The 16314-nt window shown below is 49.1% G+C and overlaps 1 protein-coding gene across 1 annotated transcript in view; it reads left to right on the forward strand.

Annotated features, from left to right (window-relative positions):
* The first annotated feature begins 10989 nt into the window (after nucleotides 1-10989).
* The window catches only part of LOC140395604 (dynein axonemal heavy chain 17-like), an 896966-nt gene continuing 891641 nt past the window's right edge, over nucleotides 10990-16314 (forward strand). Inside the window, exon 1 of the mRNA XM_072483576.1 lies at nucleotides 10990-11256. The gene's annotated coding sequence lies outside the window, so the exon portion shown is untranslated. The remainder of the gene's footprint in view (nucleotides 11257-16314) is intronic.

Consider the following 16314-nt stretch of genomic DNA (forward strand, 5'->3'; position numbering starts at 1 on the left):
AAGCCTCACACACCGAAGTAGGTTTAAAACCTGCTTAGGCATGCAAACCAGGGATCTATCAGGCTCCTGGAAGCGAATGGCCTCTCCAGGTAGTCCCCAGCCAGGCGACATTCAACACTGGTCCACGTAAAACAATATCGGGGGGCGGGGGGAAGGAGAAGAGTCACCTGGGCCATGGTCAGGGACAGGGCAGAGTGGCCCCCAGTCCTCCCCCTTGAACGTGGGCACCTTGGCACTGTAAGGCAGGCAGGAGCTCTGCCAGGGTGGTGCTTCCAAGGGTCAGGGCCTGAGAGGGACCATGCCATTGAAAGAAAGGGTGGGGAGCGGTTTGCAGGGCTGGCATGAAGGGGCCTCTGGAAGGTTGGGAAGGTGAAGGATGGGTGGCCCGAAAGGATGAGTGTGAAGATCTGAGAAGAGAGGGGAACTCAGTGACCCCATAGCAGGTTGTCATCACTTGGGGGGGGAGGGGGCTGTGGGGTAGTGCCCATGTGTGTGGAGGGGCAACATTGCCCGTGGGTGGGGGCGCAGTGACTCCTCAAGCTCACTTAGAGATCGGGGCACTCATCAAAATGGTGGCCCCATCTCTGAGGAGCCGATCTGGCCAGTGAGTTCCGCTTCCCTTTGATGAAAGTAATTCTGAGGGTGAGATCTGGTCTCATTGCGTTCTTGTTTGAGCACGATGCGGCCGTTAAATCGTGGGAGAGGCCAAAATCAGGAACCATGCCGGGCACCGATTGGTTTACAAACTAAGGCCCAGTCCCGTTGGCAAAATCAGGATATGTGGCGTGGCGAGAAACCAATAATCGACAATCTCCAAACCAGTCATGGGTACGACCCCCTATCTAAAGACTTCGCGTGATCTAACCGTATCCCTTAAAGCAGTCACGCGGTTAGTACCCTTTTTAAATACGTGAAATTGGCGGAATGGCTGTTGTGGGGATCTGAGGAGGTGGGTAGTCAGCTTTGAAGTCGAGCAATCAGCCCGGGTGCTGGTCCAGTGCTCGAGGTGGGGTGGGGGGTCGGCCTTGGTTGGGGGAGGCGTTATTGGTGGGGTCACCCCTGTGCTGGGAGGTGGGTGCCCCAGTGCCCACATGTCCATCATGCCACCCCTTGATCATCTGTGCCCATAATGGGGGCAGCTCTGGCTACTTCCTGTCAGCCCAGACCCCATGGCCCCAACTGACCGTGGCGCCATTGCTAATAGGGAATTGGAATTGGCAATTGTAGTAATGTGAGCACTTCACAGCCCCCAAGTGAGTAGGGTTACCATGTCGCAGGTGGGAGTCATTACTTAACATCTCAACTACGTGCAGGGCCCCTGATGACGGACAGCATGTGAAGGAGGCTCTGCTTCAACAAGGGAATGGTGTGGCACCTATGCCATGTCCTTGCAAACTTGGCACTTAGAGGAAGCCCTGTTCGCAGCCCTGAACTTTTATGCCCCAGGATCATTCCAGGGCTCAGGCGGGGACTTATGTGGCAATTCCCAACCAACAGCATACAAGTGCATCTGTGAAGTCACGGATGCCATTGCTGGGGCAGTTAACTATATAAATGATGAATGGACCAAGCCCAACATGTTTGGGCAGCATGATGTCTACCATCGCTGGGATGTCCCAGGTCCAGGGGGTAATAGACGGCATGCATGTTGCCTTGCATGCACAGGGACATCCAGAAGCGTCCTGCGTCAACAGGAAGAGGTTCCACTCTCTGAAAGTCCAACTATTGTGCGATCACCACATGTAGATCGTGCATGTGTGTGCACGCATCCCCAGGAGTGCGCACGACAGTGCTCCTGCCTGCCTTACAGTGCCATCCAGGCACCTCAGAAAGGCCTACCTGCGTCAGGGACACATCCCCCAGCGACTGGGACATGTTACCGATGCATCAGCCATGGCCATTACTGACTGGGCAATGCCTTGGACACCACCATTCATGGTGCTGACGTTGTGTTTCAGGCTGTCCACTGCGGTTACCACCCTAGCAGTGTTGGCCTTGGTGCCATGCACTGCCGGTGCTATCTCCTGCATTCTCTGCCTTTGGGACTCCTCCAATCAGTTGTGGATCTGCTGGAGTGTCACTGACATCTCCCTCTGAACCTCTCGGCCTCACCATATCGACTGCACAGCTCCGGGTAAACCTGGTCCAGAGGCTCAGCATCTGACTGGGACCCAGCTGGGTCTTGGGATCCAACAGATCTCTGACTGCTGTCTCCCCTGAACGTTCTTGTCTCCACCTGATGTGCAGCTGCAACTGTGCGGTGCTCACCAGAATGTGCCCGAAGCCTGTCCACTACTTTCTCCCACTGAGGTGTGTGTCTCTGCGTCAGTGGAGGGTGGGGATGAGAGCTGTGCTGCGAATATTATGGTGGCATCCTCAGAGCTGTCCTTCGCAGTATTCTCTTGGGAAGCATGGGGTTTGGGCCACCCTGGATAGGCCGGCGCCATTGGATGGAGGTCCTGTAGGAGAATGGACACGTGGTCATTGGGGGATGGAGACACGATCGACATGCTGGCATGTACAATTCACGTGAGGGGTCCTCTGGGTGGGGGCCGGTGATTACCAACCTATATGGGGCAGGCCAATCTTGACGTTGGTGACCGATCTGTCTCCCGCCACCCCATCAACCTCCAGGGCCAGTCCTTTGTAGGCAGTGAGGACCCCAATGTCTGGCACCCCGCCACCCATCTGGGCCCTCTCACATCTGTTATGGGCCAGCTTCTCCTGCGGTCACACAGAGGGCATCTTGAGCCGCATGCAGAGGGGGTACGGGGAACATGGGTGAGCACCACAGCTGTGCATTGGTGGGCTAGAACGTGGCATGGTGCTGGGCCGGTGCCAGTTGCATGGTTGTCGTGGGGGGGGGGGGTTAACAGGTGGACCAGGTGCCGATGCCGACTCAACCCATGCAGCCCAGTGGAGGTCATTTAGATTTTTGCCGCACTGTGTGCAGGCCCTCTGGGTTACAGTCCGCATGCTGAGGGCTGCTGCCACTTCCTCCCAGGTGGCTCTGGCTGCCCTGTGGCTGACCTGCCGAGCGTCTTGGAGGTACGGGTATCCTGTTGCGATTCCACTACGTCCAACAGTTGGGCCAGGTTGGCATCCTCAAATCTTGGAGCCGGTCTCCTTGGTGGCATGGCTGCATGCTGTGGGGGATTACCACTGCAGGATCGGTTTAAGTGCTGCTTAATATGCTCGATAGCGGGGACTGGTGAGCATAGTCCCGGTGAATCAGCAGGCGGTAGTCATTTGTGGCATGAAGCCCGTGGGGCCTCATTAAGTGGACCAATTGATGTTTGATACCGGTGACAGCCTTGAAATAGACCCCGTCAGGCCGAGCCAAAGACAGAATTTTCTTCATCGGGGAAGAGGGTGGTGCCAAAGGAAAGGAAGGAAAAGTTTGACGTGAAAAATCGGATACTTGGAAATACCTAAAAATATTGGAATTGGGCAGCTGGAATTTCTTGGCCAACTCCCTAAAACTAGCAAAAGTCCTCTCCACGAACGTCACAAAACTGCTCCAGATCCTTCACCTCCCTAAATTAAAATGTCAAGTCCATACCAGCAGGTTGGAAGAGGTGATTATTGCAAATAGGGGCTAGGGAAGTCGGGAAAAGAACTTTAAATGTTGTCTAAACTGTTTACAAATTCTAAGGGAGGAGACAACAGAATTTGAAGAAAATCTTAACGGGAAAAAGGCAATGGTCATTTTTGCAAGAGTAGCTGTGGTGCACGAATGAGCTTCCATTTCTCCCCAACAATATTTTACAAATGTTGGCTGCCCTGGAGCTGGTTTAGCACAGGGCTAAATCGCTGGCTTTGAAAGCAGACCAAGGCAGGCCAGCAGCACGGTTCAATTCCTGTACCAGCCTCCCCGAACAGGCGCAGGAATGTGGCGACTAGGGGCTTTTCACAGTAACTTCATTTGAAACCTACTTGTGACAATAAGTGATTTTCATTTCATTTTCATTTCAGTAAAAATCCAATTAATTGGGGGGGGGGGACCAAGCCCCCCGTCTGTTTGTCCCTTTGGAGCAGAACACCATGGATTCTCAGAGCCTTACCCGTCCAAATAAAAGAGGACATTGGTTTGTTGACTTTGTTAAAAAAGATTTTGGGAGGAAAATGGGGAGACAGTAAAAGAAAAACCTCAGGAGCAGGTTCATTTTAATAGTTTGAACCCTACCCGCTAAAGATAGTGGGAGGTTGTTCCACCTCTGCAAGTCTGCTTTTATATGTCAATGTGAATGTCCCTTTCAAAAAAGTGTGTTTTATCAAATGGCTGCAGTGATGGCATTTTGTGGGTGGAGCTGGAATGTGATTCTGCTTTTTACTTTCATTTTGAGCTGGAAGCTCTTTTTGACTCTGTGTTTTAGTTTCGCTTTCAGTTGGAGAGCTGCATTCAAACAAGAAGGTGTATATCTCTTTCTAAAGAATGTTTCCAGATCACCTGATGATTTCAAAGTCATACCTATTTCTGCAGAAAATTCAAACCTACTGTCTTTGTTAAAAAGTGTTTTGGCTTATGGATGTTGTTAGGAAAGTTACTAAGGGTTACCTATAGGGTACTGTATCTATTTGGGGGGTTATCAGTGTTGGTAGTTGGTAAGATGTTTACTGTGGGTTTATAAAATGTTAACTGGATTCATAGAATAAACATTCTTTTTGTTTAAAATTACTTTTGGTTCTCTGTTGCATCACACCTGTAAAGTGGGCCCTTGTGCTCCCATAACCAAAATCTATTCAAAGTTGTGGGTCAGGTGAACTCCATGATATACTTTGGTGTTCTCTATTCTGGGTCCCTGGCCCATAATAAATTGGGGGCTTGTGAGATAAAAGCCTATCTTTCGTGATTGGGTTGGCTTAGTGGATTTAAAGACAGTGAGGGGTGAGCATATTTGTGCTTGCTTTTCAGGTGTGGTAATCCAGTTTAAGTAGGGAGTGTGTTGTGACTCTCCCATTTTACTTGCCATTCAGCTCCGAGAGGCCACAGCGCCCTGATTTTGTTTCCTTGATTTTTGGGGGGCATTTCAGTCATAAAGGACCTTCATTCCAATAACTATATGGGTTTCCAAAGAATAAATCATCTGTGGCATCAAGAAATGGGGCAAAATGTATGGTACTCCAACGGGAGCCACCTCTTTCCCCTACATTATGCCACTGGTGATCCCCCCAGAGAATTGTATAACTATGGAACAAGTTGCTGCTGGCTTGTCAGGCATACCTTCGAAAGGGAGCTGGACCTGTTCCTACAAAAGGTAGGTTAAATATTAGGATCCGTATTGCTTTTGGGATCTAGGGTCAGGTCCTGTGATTTGAACGGAACCAGTCAACCGGCCACAGTCGTGTTTGTGGGTCCACGTGTCCTTTTGAAACATGGTGGAGGAATTGATTGTGGTGCGGGACCCTCCTGTGTCCCAGAGAAACCCGATGGGCTGCCCCCATATCTTTGCTGCAACTACTGGTCAGCCAGACCTATCCCAAAGGGTGTCGTAGACCCAACTGGGGGAGCCCGAACACCGTCAGTCCGTTCCGGTCAGGTCTGTCTGATCGGAACGGGTGCTAATGCTACGTATTGGCTGTGTCCTGTTCTTATTTAGAGTGCCTGTCTGCTGGGCTCTCTGTTGCTTTTGTGGGGCATTGCACTCTCGTGCATAGTGTCCTAACTGTCCACAGTTGTAACACTCCTGAGGCTTTTGTGGGGGGCTGTTCCTGCCTTCATTCACCCATGCGGGGTTCTGGTGCGCCTTAACTGTGTGTAGGTCTGCTTCTGCCTGCTGTTCTTCGGGATTTTTGTTCGTAGGTTTGTTTTGAACAGATTGCTCCCAGGCGCGGGACAATCTTTTTACAACCCGTTTTTCATTATGAGCCTCGTCTGAGGGATCATAATTGGCACAAGCTTTTTGTCCTGTTTCTGTGGCATGGGAGATAAGGGTGCGGGTCCATTTGGCCATGTTGTCTGGGGACAAATGGGCGCGGTCTAAGTCTCCGAAAACTGCTGCGAAATGGATCCACAAGCGTCCAGCAAATGCTGTGGGGTGCTCGGTTTTCTTTTGCCTGCACTTATTGAGGCCTTTTATGGGGTCACCCCTGTTATACCCGATCGCGTCTAGGATCGCGGTATGCATTTCTGCAAGGGGCCTCCTACATTCTGTGGGTCGGGAAGGGCTGCTACGACCGAAGGGTCTAAACTCAAAACTGTGAGCTTCACATGCTCACGCTCGTCCAGGCCCTACATGGTCGCCTGCTGCTTTACTCTGGCAAAGAAGTGGTGGGGGTCTGAGGTGGGGAGGAACGGTTTGATTTTATCGCACGCGTCCCCTAATTGGGTCACTGTTAAGGGGGTGGTGGACAGAAATTCCGTGTCGTCCGATGTGGCTGTGCGGTGGGTGGTGACTTGGTTCATTGGAGCCTGAACTATCTGCTCTGTGGGGGGTTGGGGTGCTTTTCTCTTCTGGGGCTTTCCCTGCGCACATGTTCCCTGAACATATCTCTGCGCTGTCTCACTCAATTCTTCCCAATCAGGGCCGTCTTCTGTATCTAACTGGGACCCAAAGGTGCTCTGGAATCCTTTTTGAACTGAAAGCGGTGATTGCAGTTCTGCAATCTGCTTCCGGCACTTTGCGTGGTCTAATGAGCTTTGTCTTTGCTCCGTGGTGGTAGTATGGAGTGCTTTTAACACTGCCTTCAGGTCGCAACACTGACTTTGCAATGCCTCTACCTGCTTCTGTTTCCTCTCGTACCAGGACTGCACGTTGCGTATCCTGATAGGCCTTTTCGTACTGGGATTGGAAGCTGCTTCGGTGCGCCAGACAAGACTGGTGTGCCCTCTTGGCATCATCCACCTCTCCGTCCTTTGCTGCTAACTTCCTTCTTAATTCTAGGTTCTCTTTCTCTATCTCGCTCACATCGGCCTTATTCATTCGATGTGCCTCCTCTATCTCTCTGCGGAGCGTCCGAACGACCTCCTCTGTGCCTCGCAATTGTGCCAAACAGGACACGATTGCCATCGGCTTGCAAGCTTTTCCCAAGCTTTTCTTATAGATTTTGCTCAGGTTCTTCCACCAAGTATGTCCTATACTCCCGGGACCTGTTTCCTAATTTTCACAGAATTCGCTCCAAAGTGGCCATCCTTTCCCTTTGAGGTACTTTCTGATTTCCTCTTCCCAAACGGGACACTGTCCTACTCTACTGCTGGTCGCTGCGACCACGAATTCTTCAGGGTTCATGAGGAGTTGCATTGCCTGCATTGCCATCTTTCCTCTCTAAATACTTCTCTTAAAATTTGGAACAAGGGGTATTAAGGCGGTGCTGTAATTACGGGTACGGCTTTCGCTATTTTCCGGAATACAAACTCCCGACAGTTTTGGCGCAACAAAAATCTATCAGTTTACCTTATCGCCCTGTTAGTTACGCATGCATTAACACACTTCCGAATCGCCAGTAATATGTTGCTAAATTTTGGTTGGTTCAATTTGCTCTGTTTTATAACCTTTGCTCTAGAGTCGCCAGGTATCTTTATACCGCCATGAGGTTCAAGTTCAAGTAATGATCAATAACTCAACACACTAATTAGTAAGATTCAAATCAAAGCACGTTTATTATACACAGTAAATCGCTACTCATGCATAAACTCTACTTTCTAGGCTATTTCTATCACTAACAGGCCTATACTTAGCTTCAGACTGGCCCACCAGGTCAGGGGAACAAATGGCCTTTCGTTCAGGTCCTGAGTCTGCAGGATTCAAAAGCTGGTATGGACTGGTAGCTAGGAGCGCCTATCTCGTAGCGAGCGTTGACTTGAGACTTACTTGTTTGGAGGCCGCTGGACAGTTCACTCTCGGGTTGCTTCGCGTTGCTGAGTGACCCTGTCAAGAAGGACGATTTGAACTTGGGGGCTTTAATTTATAGTCCCCAGGGGCTTCCTGCCCTTTGGGGCGGACCCCATACCTGGTTCCAAGTGATTGGACTACTTTCCGATCACTTGGATCGATTTTGCCAATGCTGGAGTGGTTCCCTGATCGCAGGCGATCCTAAGTGTCCGTTGGCCTTCCTTTGTCTTGGCTCCTGCTGGCGCCGAGGAGTCTGGCTTGGCTTTGTTTACCTTTACTGTTGCCATTATGCCTGGGGATCGCACATTACTATGTAGATGGCTGCTACATTACTATGCAGATGGCTGCTGGTTTTGGTGTTGTCTGGCTGTTTTGCAGGTTCCAATATACATGATTCCTGTATTTGCTAGTCTTTGCCTGTGTTGGCTGAATTTCCCTTCAGCCTTTGCGGTTTTCCATTTTAAGTTGGGAAGTGGCCAACTCAGGTGGCTACATCAGGCATACCTTCGAAAGAGAGCTGGACCTGTTCCTACAAAAGGTAGGTTAAATATTAGGTAACATGCATGATTAATTTTGTGTCCAAGGCTATTTTGGATTGCTCAAGGAGTCAAGATTAACTATGACTTAAGTTTTTTTCCTGATGTTTCTTGCCTCCTCTCCCAATAAGTTAAATGGCTGTTGAACAGATGTTTCTAAATATGATAATCCAGACATCACCACTGTGGTCAAAGCTTGATGGGAGTGAATAACTGTTTCCTGTACAATGTTTGTACAATGTGTATTCTAGTCATAGTTCATAGAGTTTTACAGTACAGAAAAAGGCCCTTCTGCCCATCGTGTCTGTGTCAGTCATCGCGCACTTAACTATTTTAATCCCATTTTCCAGCACGTGATCCGTAGTCTTGTATGCTATGGTGTTTCAAGTGTTCATGGAAATGTTTCTTAAATGTTGAGGGTTCCTGCCTCTACCAGTCTTTGAGGCAGAGAGTTCCAGATTCACACCACCTTTTGGTTGAAATGTTTTTTCCTCAAATTCCCTCTACATCTCATGTCTTAAATCTATGCCCCCTGGTTATTTATTTAAACTATTTTTATTCGGCTTTTAACATTTCATTGTAAACTTTGCATAACAAGACCAACACATGCATTTACAAAAAATTACAGCTACTGTGGTTCAGGCAGTAATTTACAAGCAAACTGTCCCTTGAGGTTTTCTTCTCCTCTACCTGTCCCGTGTTTTCTTGGGTGCTTTCGCCCCCCCCCTCTTCTCTTCCCCCCCCCTTCTTTTCCCCCCCTTCCCTCTCCGCCCCCTCTTCCCTCTTTCCCCCCCTTCCCTCTTCCCTATTCCCCCCTACCCCCCCTCCCCATGAAATGTTAGCCCTCCTCCCCATGAAAAGCTCTGGCTCCTCTGATACCATGAAGACTGCAACTAGTGGGCACGGCTCCACCCTCACAACCCGGACATAGCCTCAAGGAAGGATGACAAGTCTGGGGAGGACCAGAACATGTGAGTGTGGATAGTCGGGCCTCTCTGGCACTGTTGACACTTGTCCTCCACCTCTGGGACGAACCCGCTCATTCGTGTTCTGATTAGGTGTGTCCTGTGCACCACCTTTAGCTGCGTTAGGTTCAGCCCTCCACATGTGGAGGTGAAGTTTGCCGTGTGTAGTGCTTCGATCCAGAGTCGGACGCCGGAGCGAGGTGACTTCTTGCAAGCTGTGCCCAGCGTACCCTCCATATCAAAGCAAAGTCATCTCCCTACCCAGCTCTTTTTCCCATTTCTTTCTTGTCTCATCCAAGGGTGAACATACCTCCTCTAATAGTTGTCCATACATGTCCACACAGTACCCTCTTAGTGTCCTGGTATCTGGGGGTACATCGTTGTTTGCTTGCGGAGGAAGTTTTTGATCTGTGCATACCTTAGGTTGTTCCCTTTCGGGAGTTGTAACTTGTCTATGAGTTCCTCTAGGGCTGTTACTCTATTGTCCATATACATGTCCCTGACCATCAATGTCCCTTGTCGTGTCTCTACCTTTTGAAGATTTCCCTTGTTGCGGGGGGGGGGGGGGGGGGGGTGAACCTGTGATTTTTGCAAATGGGGTCCCCCCACTAAAAGGAAAGGTTTCTTCCTACCTACCCTATTTATGTCACTCAGAATTTTGTACACCTTAATCAGGTCCCCCCTCAGCCTTGGCTGCTCCAAGGAAAACCTAACGAGCCTCTCGTCATAACTGAAACACCCCAGTCCAGAATCTCTTCTGCCCCATCATTCGTGAAATCACATTGTTCCTACCGCATGGCAACCAGAACTGCACACAATACTCTAGCTGTGGCCTATCGAGCATTTTATACAGCTCCATCATAACTCAGGCAAGTATCTCGTAAGCCTTTCTAACCACCTTATCTAGCTGTCCTGCTGCTTTGAGGGATTTACGGACATTCACCCCAAGCTTCTTCTGGTCCTCTGCACTTCCTAGCGTCTTGCCATTCTTTCTATATTCCCTTGCCTTGTTCGTCCTCCCAAAATGCATCGCCTACTCTTTTGCAGGGTTAATTTGGAATTTGCCACTGTTCTGTCCATCTGACCAGCCGGTCTATATCATCCTGTAAACAAAGGCTCTCCTTGCTATTTACCACAGTACCAATTTTCATGTCATCTGTAAACTTACTGATTGATCATGCCTCCTACATTCACCTGTAAAGAAAGCAAATCTGTTTTAGAATTGAAGGCATTGAAGTTTGCACATTTTTCTTTCACTCTGGAGATTGTAATGGATCTGGGTTGGACAGGGCAGAGGTTTGTATCCCAAACTGCCCTCAATTAATGGGCACTCGGTCAGCCGTCTGACTCAGAGGTCAGAAAAATGGGCAAATGCAGCCCAGTCAGTGGAGGTCTTCTGAGGCTCTGGTTAAAAATCAGTGAGGTACTGCTGGGCCGCTGTTTCTCTTCTCGATTTCCCCCGACAAAAAAAGTTCAAACCGGCGATTTTACAGGAAAACAAAGCACGTGCGAGTTATTGGAGCGGGGGGGGGGGGGGGAGCGGTTGACATTGTTTAGCCCAAACCTGCGCTTGAGGGGGTAGCACGCTCCAATCTCAGCCTCCCCGGCGCGCCGCCGCACGAGCCGGCATCTTCCACTCAGCCGCTGGGGGCGCGGGGAAGCAAAGTGAAACGTGGAGTTGCTATCAGTAATCCCGTGACCGTCCCACCGCACGGCTCGCGCAGCCGGTTTAGTTTTGCTTCGCACGAAAAGGGTAAATGGATTGGGCAGAGATATGGACGGCCGTCACACGCCTGCCAGTTTAGCAGCCCCTCCCCCACACTTTCCCTTCGATGGTAGGTGCCAGAATGACGGTTGGGCGGCGGTTAATTTGAAAAACTCGATGGGCGAAGGAACCGTTGAAGTCGGCAGCAGTCCGGAAAGGTTGGTTTCTTTTCTCCCCGGAAATCATATATAGACCGAAAACTCTGCCATCAGATCACATTTTCTCGAAGCGATATAATTGCGTTAAAAACGGTTACATTAAAATTGTAAATAAAACGCAGAAAATGCTGGGCAAACTTAGCAGGTCTGGCAGCACCTGTGGGGAAAATAGAAAATACAGCACAGAACAGGCCCTTCGGCCCACGATGTTGTGCCGAACCTTTGTCCTAGATTAATCATAGATTATCATTGAATTTACAGTGCAGAAGGAGGCCATTCGGCCCTTTGAGTCGGCACCGGCTCTTGGAAAGAGCACCCTACCCAAACTCAACACCTCCACCCAACACTAAGGGCAATTTTGGACATTAAGGGCAATTGATCATGGCCAATTCACCTAACCACATCTTTGGACTGTGGGAGGAAACCGGAGCACCCGGAGGAAACCCACGCAGACACGGGGAGGACGTGCAGACTCCGCACAGACAGTGACCCAAGCCGGAATCGAACCTGGGACCCTGGAGCTGTGAAGCAATTGTGCTATCCACAATGCTACCATGCTGCCCTTAAGAACAAATAAATCTACACTATATCATTTTACCGTAATCCATGTACCTGTCCAATAGCTGCTTGAAGGTCCCTAATGTTTCCGACTCAACTACTTCCACAGGCAGTGCATTCCATGCCCCCACTATTTGGGTAAGGAACCTACCTCTGATATCCCTCCTATATCTTCCACCTTTCACCTTAAATTTATGTTCCCTTGTAATGGTTTGTTCCACCCAGGGAAAAAGTCTCTGACTGTCTACTCTATCTATTCCCCTGATCATCTTATAAACCTCTATCAAGTCGCCCCTCATCCTTCTCCGTTCTAATGAGAAAAGGCCTAGCACCCTCAACCTTTCCTCGTAAGACCTACTCTCCATTCCAGGCAACACCCTGGTAAATCTCCTTTGCACCTTTTCCAAAGCTTCCACATCCTTCCTAAAATGAGGCGACCAGAACTGTACACAGTACTCCAAATGTGGCCTTACCAAAGTTTTGTACAACTGCATCATCACCTCACGGCTCTTAAATTCAATCCCTCTGTTAATGAACGCGAGCACACCATAGGCCTTCGTCACAGCTCTATCCACTTGAGTGGCAACTTTCAAAGATGTATGAACATAGACCCCAAGATCTCTCTGCTCCTCCACATTGCCAAGAACTCTACCGTTAACCCTGTATTCCGCATTCATATTTGTCCTTCCAAAATGGACAACCTCACACTTTTCAGGGTTAAACTCCATCTGCCACTTCTCAGCCCAGCTCTGCATCCTATCTATGTCTCTTTGCAGCCGACAACAGCCCTCCTTACTATCCACAACTCCACCAATCTTCGTATCGTCTGCAAATTTACTGACCCACCCTTCAACTCCCTCATCCAAGTCATTAATGAAAATCACAAACAGCAGAGGACCCAGAACTGATCTCTGCGGTACGCCACTGGTGACTGGGATCCAGGCTGAATATTTGCCATCCACCACCACTCTCTGACTTCTATCGGTTAGCCAGTTCGTTATCCAACTGGCCAAATTTCCCACTATCCCATGCTTCCTTACTTTCTGCATAAGCCTACCATGGGGAACCTTATCAAATGCCTTACTAAAATCCATGTACACTATATCCACTGCTTTACCTTCATCCACATGCTTGGTCACCTCCTCAAAGAATTCATAAGACTTGTAAGGCAAGACCTACCCCTCACAAATCCGTGCTGACTATCCCTAATCAAGCAGTGTCTTTCCAGATGCTCAGAAATCCTATCCTTCAGTACCCTTTCCATTACTTTGCCTACCACCGAAGTAAGACTAACTGGCCTGTAATTCCCAGGGTTATCCCTAGTCCCTTTTTGAACAGGGGCACGACATTCGCCCCTGAGAGGGAAACAAGAATTAACGTTTCGAGTAGGTATGTCTTTTTCCAAACTTGGGGGTGGGGGGACGGGGACGTGATGGATTATATAGTCAATGAGAGAGGGAGTAAAGAAGCTGGAGCTTTCAACAAACTTCTGGGTTTGAAAGCAGACAAGTCCCCAGGGCCCGATGGCCTCCATCCTAGGGTGTTAAAGGAAGTCATGATGTGTGTCATGATATTCAGGTGAACATCACAGCACATACATACACACGTGATGATGGACAGATCAACGGACCAATCAACACACAAAACACGACAGCCAATCACGGGTGTGAGAAACCACACGGGCAAGAGCATACACAGTACAAAGTAGGGAACACGACACTTCCTGGGCACTCGAGCAGGAGAGGGCTCAGGGCACAGACCTCATTGCCAGCCACTCAGAGGTTCATCATGTGCTGAATACCAGAGTTTAATATGTTAATAGTTCATTGAAATAAAACTGCGTTATACCATTCGCAACCGTGTTGGTACGTCTGTGTATCAGAGTACCCAGCACTTCATGATACCAGGAGTGATTTGACACCTACCCACAAATCTGCCATCCTGCGCCATAGACACCGTCAACACACCGCAGCCGCTGCATGTTGCTGGGAACCTCGGCGTAAATTGGAAACTGTTCAAGCAGCGCTTCCAGCTCTTTCTGGAAGCCAACGAAAGAGAGAGCGCCTCGGACACCAGAAAGATCGCCATCCTCCTCACCACCGCAGGGCAGCACGCCATCCATGTCTACAACTCCCTGGTGTTCGCGGAAGGCGAGGACAAATCCAAATACAAGACGGTCCTTCTCAAGCTCGACCAACACTTCAACGTCGAGGTCAACGAGAGCTTCGAGAGATATGTCTTCCAGCAGCGCCTGCAAGGTAAGGATGAGCTCTTTCAGTCATTCCTTACCCATCTCCGCATCCTCGCGCAGTCCTGCGGTTACGACACCACCTCAGACTCCATGATTCGGGACCAGATCGTTTTTGGGGTCACCTCGGGCACTCTACGCCAGCAGCTTTTAAAAATAAAAGGCCTCACCTTAACCTCCGCAATCGAAGCCTGTGTCCTGCACGAAAACGCGACTAGCCGCTATGCACAATTTCAGGCGACCGAATCGGCGCGGCGGGGGCTCTACACGGCCGGATCGGCGAGCCAGGTGCCCCACAAGGCCGAATGGGTCCAGGCGATCGAGTTCCTCCCGGCCCGCGGCCCGGACGACGTCGACCATTTTGCGCGCTTTTCGAGGCCTCCCGCGCTTGTGCGCGCCAAAACCTACGGCAACACTGAGGGACGTGATGCGCAGGCACGCCCGACGCAAGACCGAACTGCGCATGCGCAGTGGCGCAATGAACGTCATGGTGTGCGGCAACTGTGGAGCTGCACATTTAAAGCGACAATGTCCCGCAAGAACCCGACAATGCCTACACTGTGGCAAGGTGGGCCACTACGCTGCTTACTGCCGAGCAGCTCAACCTGTCAATCTTCCACAACTCCGACAACCTCGCAGGGACGTGCGGACCATTCATCCTCCCCATTACGAATCTTGCCCAGACGACATCCAGACCGGTGACACATGACCAAGACGCCTTCCGTGTTGCGGTCATTGATGGGAAACGAGTTAACACGATCAATCCGGGTGATGAATGGTGTGCAACCCTGACGGTCAACCCGAATTCGTCGCCCACCTACTAGACTGGACTTATGAGACTGTTTATACATTGAACTCATGCAACCACTTTGTTAATATGTTTATGTTCTTATCGTTACAGGAATTTGTTTTATCGTTCAACATTTCCCCATTCTTTGTTTATGGTACAACCTCGTTGTTATGTCACACCCGACATCGCCCCTTGTATCCATGTACATGCTGTAAATATTGCACACACATTTAGCTACACTCAGTACACCTCTATTTATAAACACGTAGGCACATAATCCTGTAAAAAAAGGGGGGATGTCATGATATTCAGGTGAACATCACAGCACATACATACACACATAATGATGGACAGATCAACGGACCAATCAACACACAAAACACGACAGCCAATCACGGACAAGAGCATACACAGTACAAAGCAGGGAACACAACACTTCCTGGGCACTCGAGCAGGAGAGGGCTCAGGGCACAGACCTCATTGCCAGCCACTCAGAGGTTCACCATGTGCTGAATACCAGAGTTTAATATGTTAATAGTTCATTGAAATAAAACTGCGTTGTACCATTCGCAACCGTGTTGGTTCGTCTGTGTATCAGAGTACCCAACACTTCAATGTGGAGATGCTGGCGTAGGACTGGGGTGGGCACAGTAAGAAATCTTACAGCACCAGATTAAAGTCCAACAGGATAATGGATCCATTGGTTGTAATATTGCAAAATTCCCTGGACACGGGAAAGGTTCTAGTGGATGGGAAACATGCTAATGTAACGCCCTTATTCAAAAATAATGTAGGAAATTACAAGTCAATTAGTTTAACATCTGTTGGGAAATTGTTAGAATCCATTGTTAAGGAAGTAATGTCAGGACATTTGGAAAGTCAAAGTGCAAGTCACCAGAGTCAGCATGGTTTTATGAAGGGTAAATTATGTTTGACTAACTTCTTCCTCGAAGATGCATCAAGTAAAGTGGATAATGGGGATCCCAACTATTTACAATCTATATTCGCAATATACGGATAGAAGGTTCTGTAGCCAAATTTGCAGATGACTAAAATAGTTGGGACATTAAGTTGCAATAAGGAAATAAGAACCTTACAAATGGATATAGTTAGGTTAGGTGAGTAGGCCAAAATGTGGCAGATGGAGTTGAATGTGGATGAGTGTGAGGTCATCCAATTTGGTCAGAAAAATGGAAAGGCAACTTATTATCTAATAAGTAACTTTGGGGTGCTCTGGTACAGAAGGATCTGGGTGTCCTCGTGCATGATTCCCAGAAAGGTTCAGCATGTAGGTACAGCAGATAATACAGAAAACAAATGGAATGTTGACATTTATAGCTAAAATAATAGAATGTAAAGGTAAGGAAGTGTTGTTGCAACTGTACATGGCGTTGGTGAGATTGTACCTGGAGTATTGTGCGCAGGTTTGGCCCTTTTATTTGAAACATGAGTGGCATGGTGG

The sequence above is a fragment of the Scyliorhinus torazame genome, chromosome 18, assembly GCF_047496885.1.
Source record: "Scyliorhinus torazame isolate Kashiwa2021f chromosome 18, sScyTor2.1, whole genome shotgun sequence".
NCBI lineage: Eukaryota > Metazoa > Chordata > Chondrichthyes > Carcharhiniformes > Scyliorhinidae > Scyliorhinus > Scyliorhinus torazame.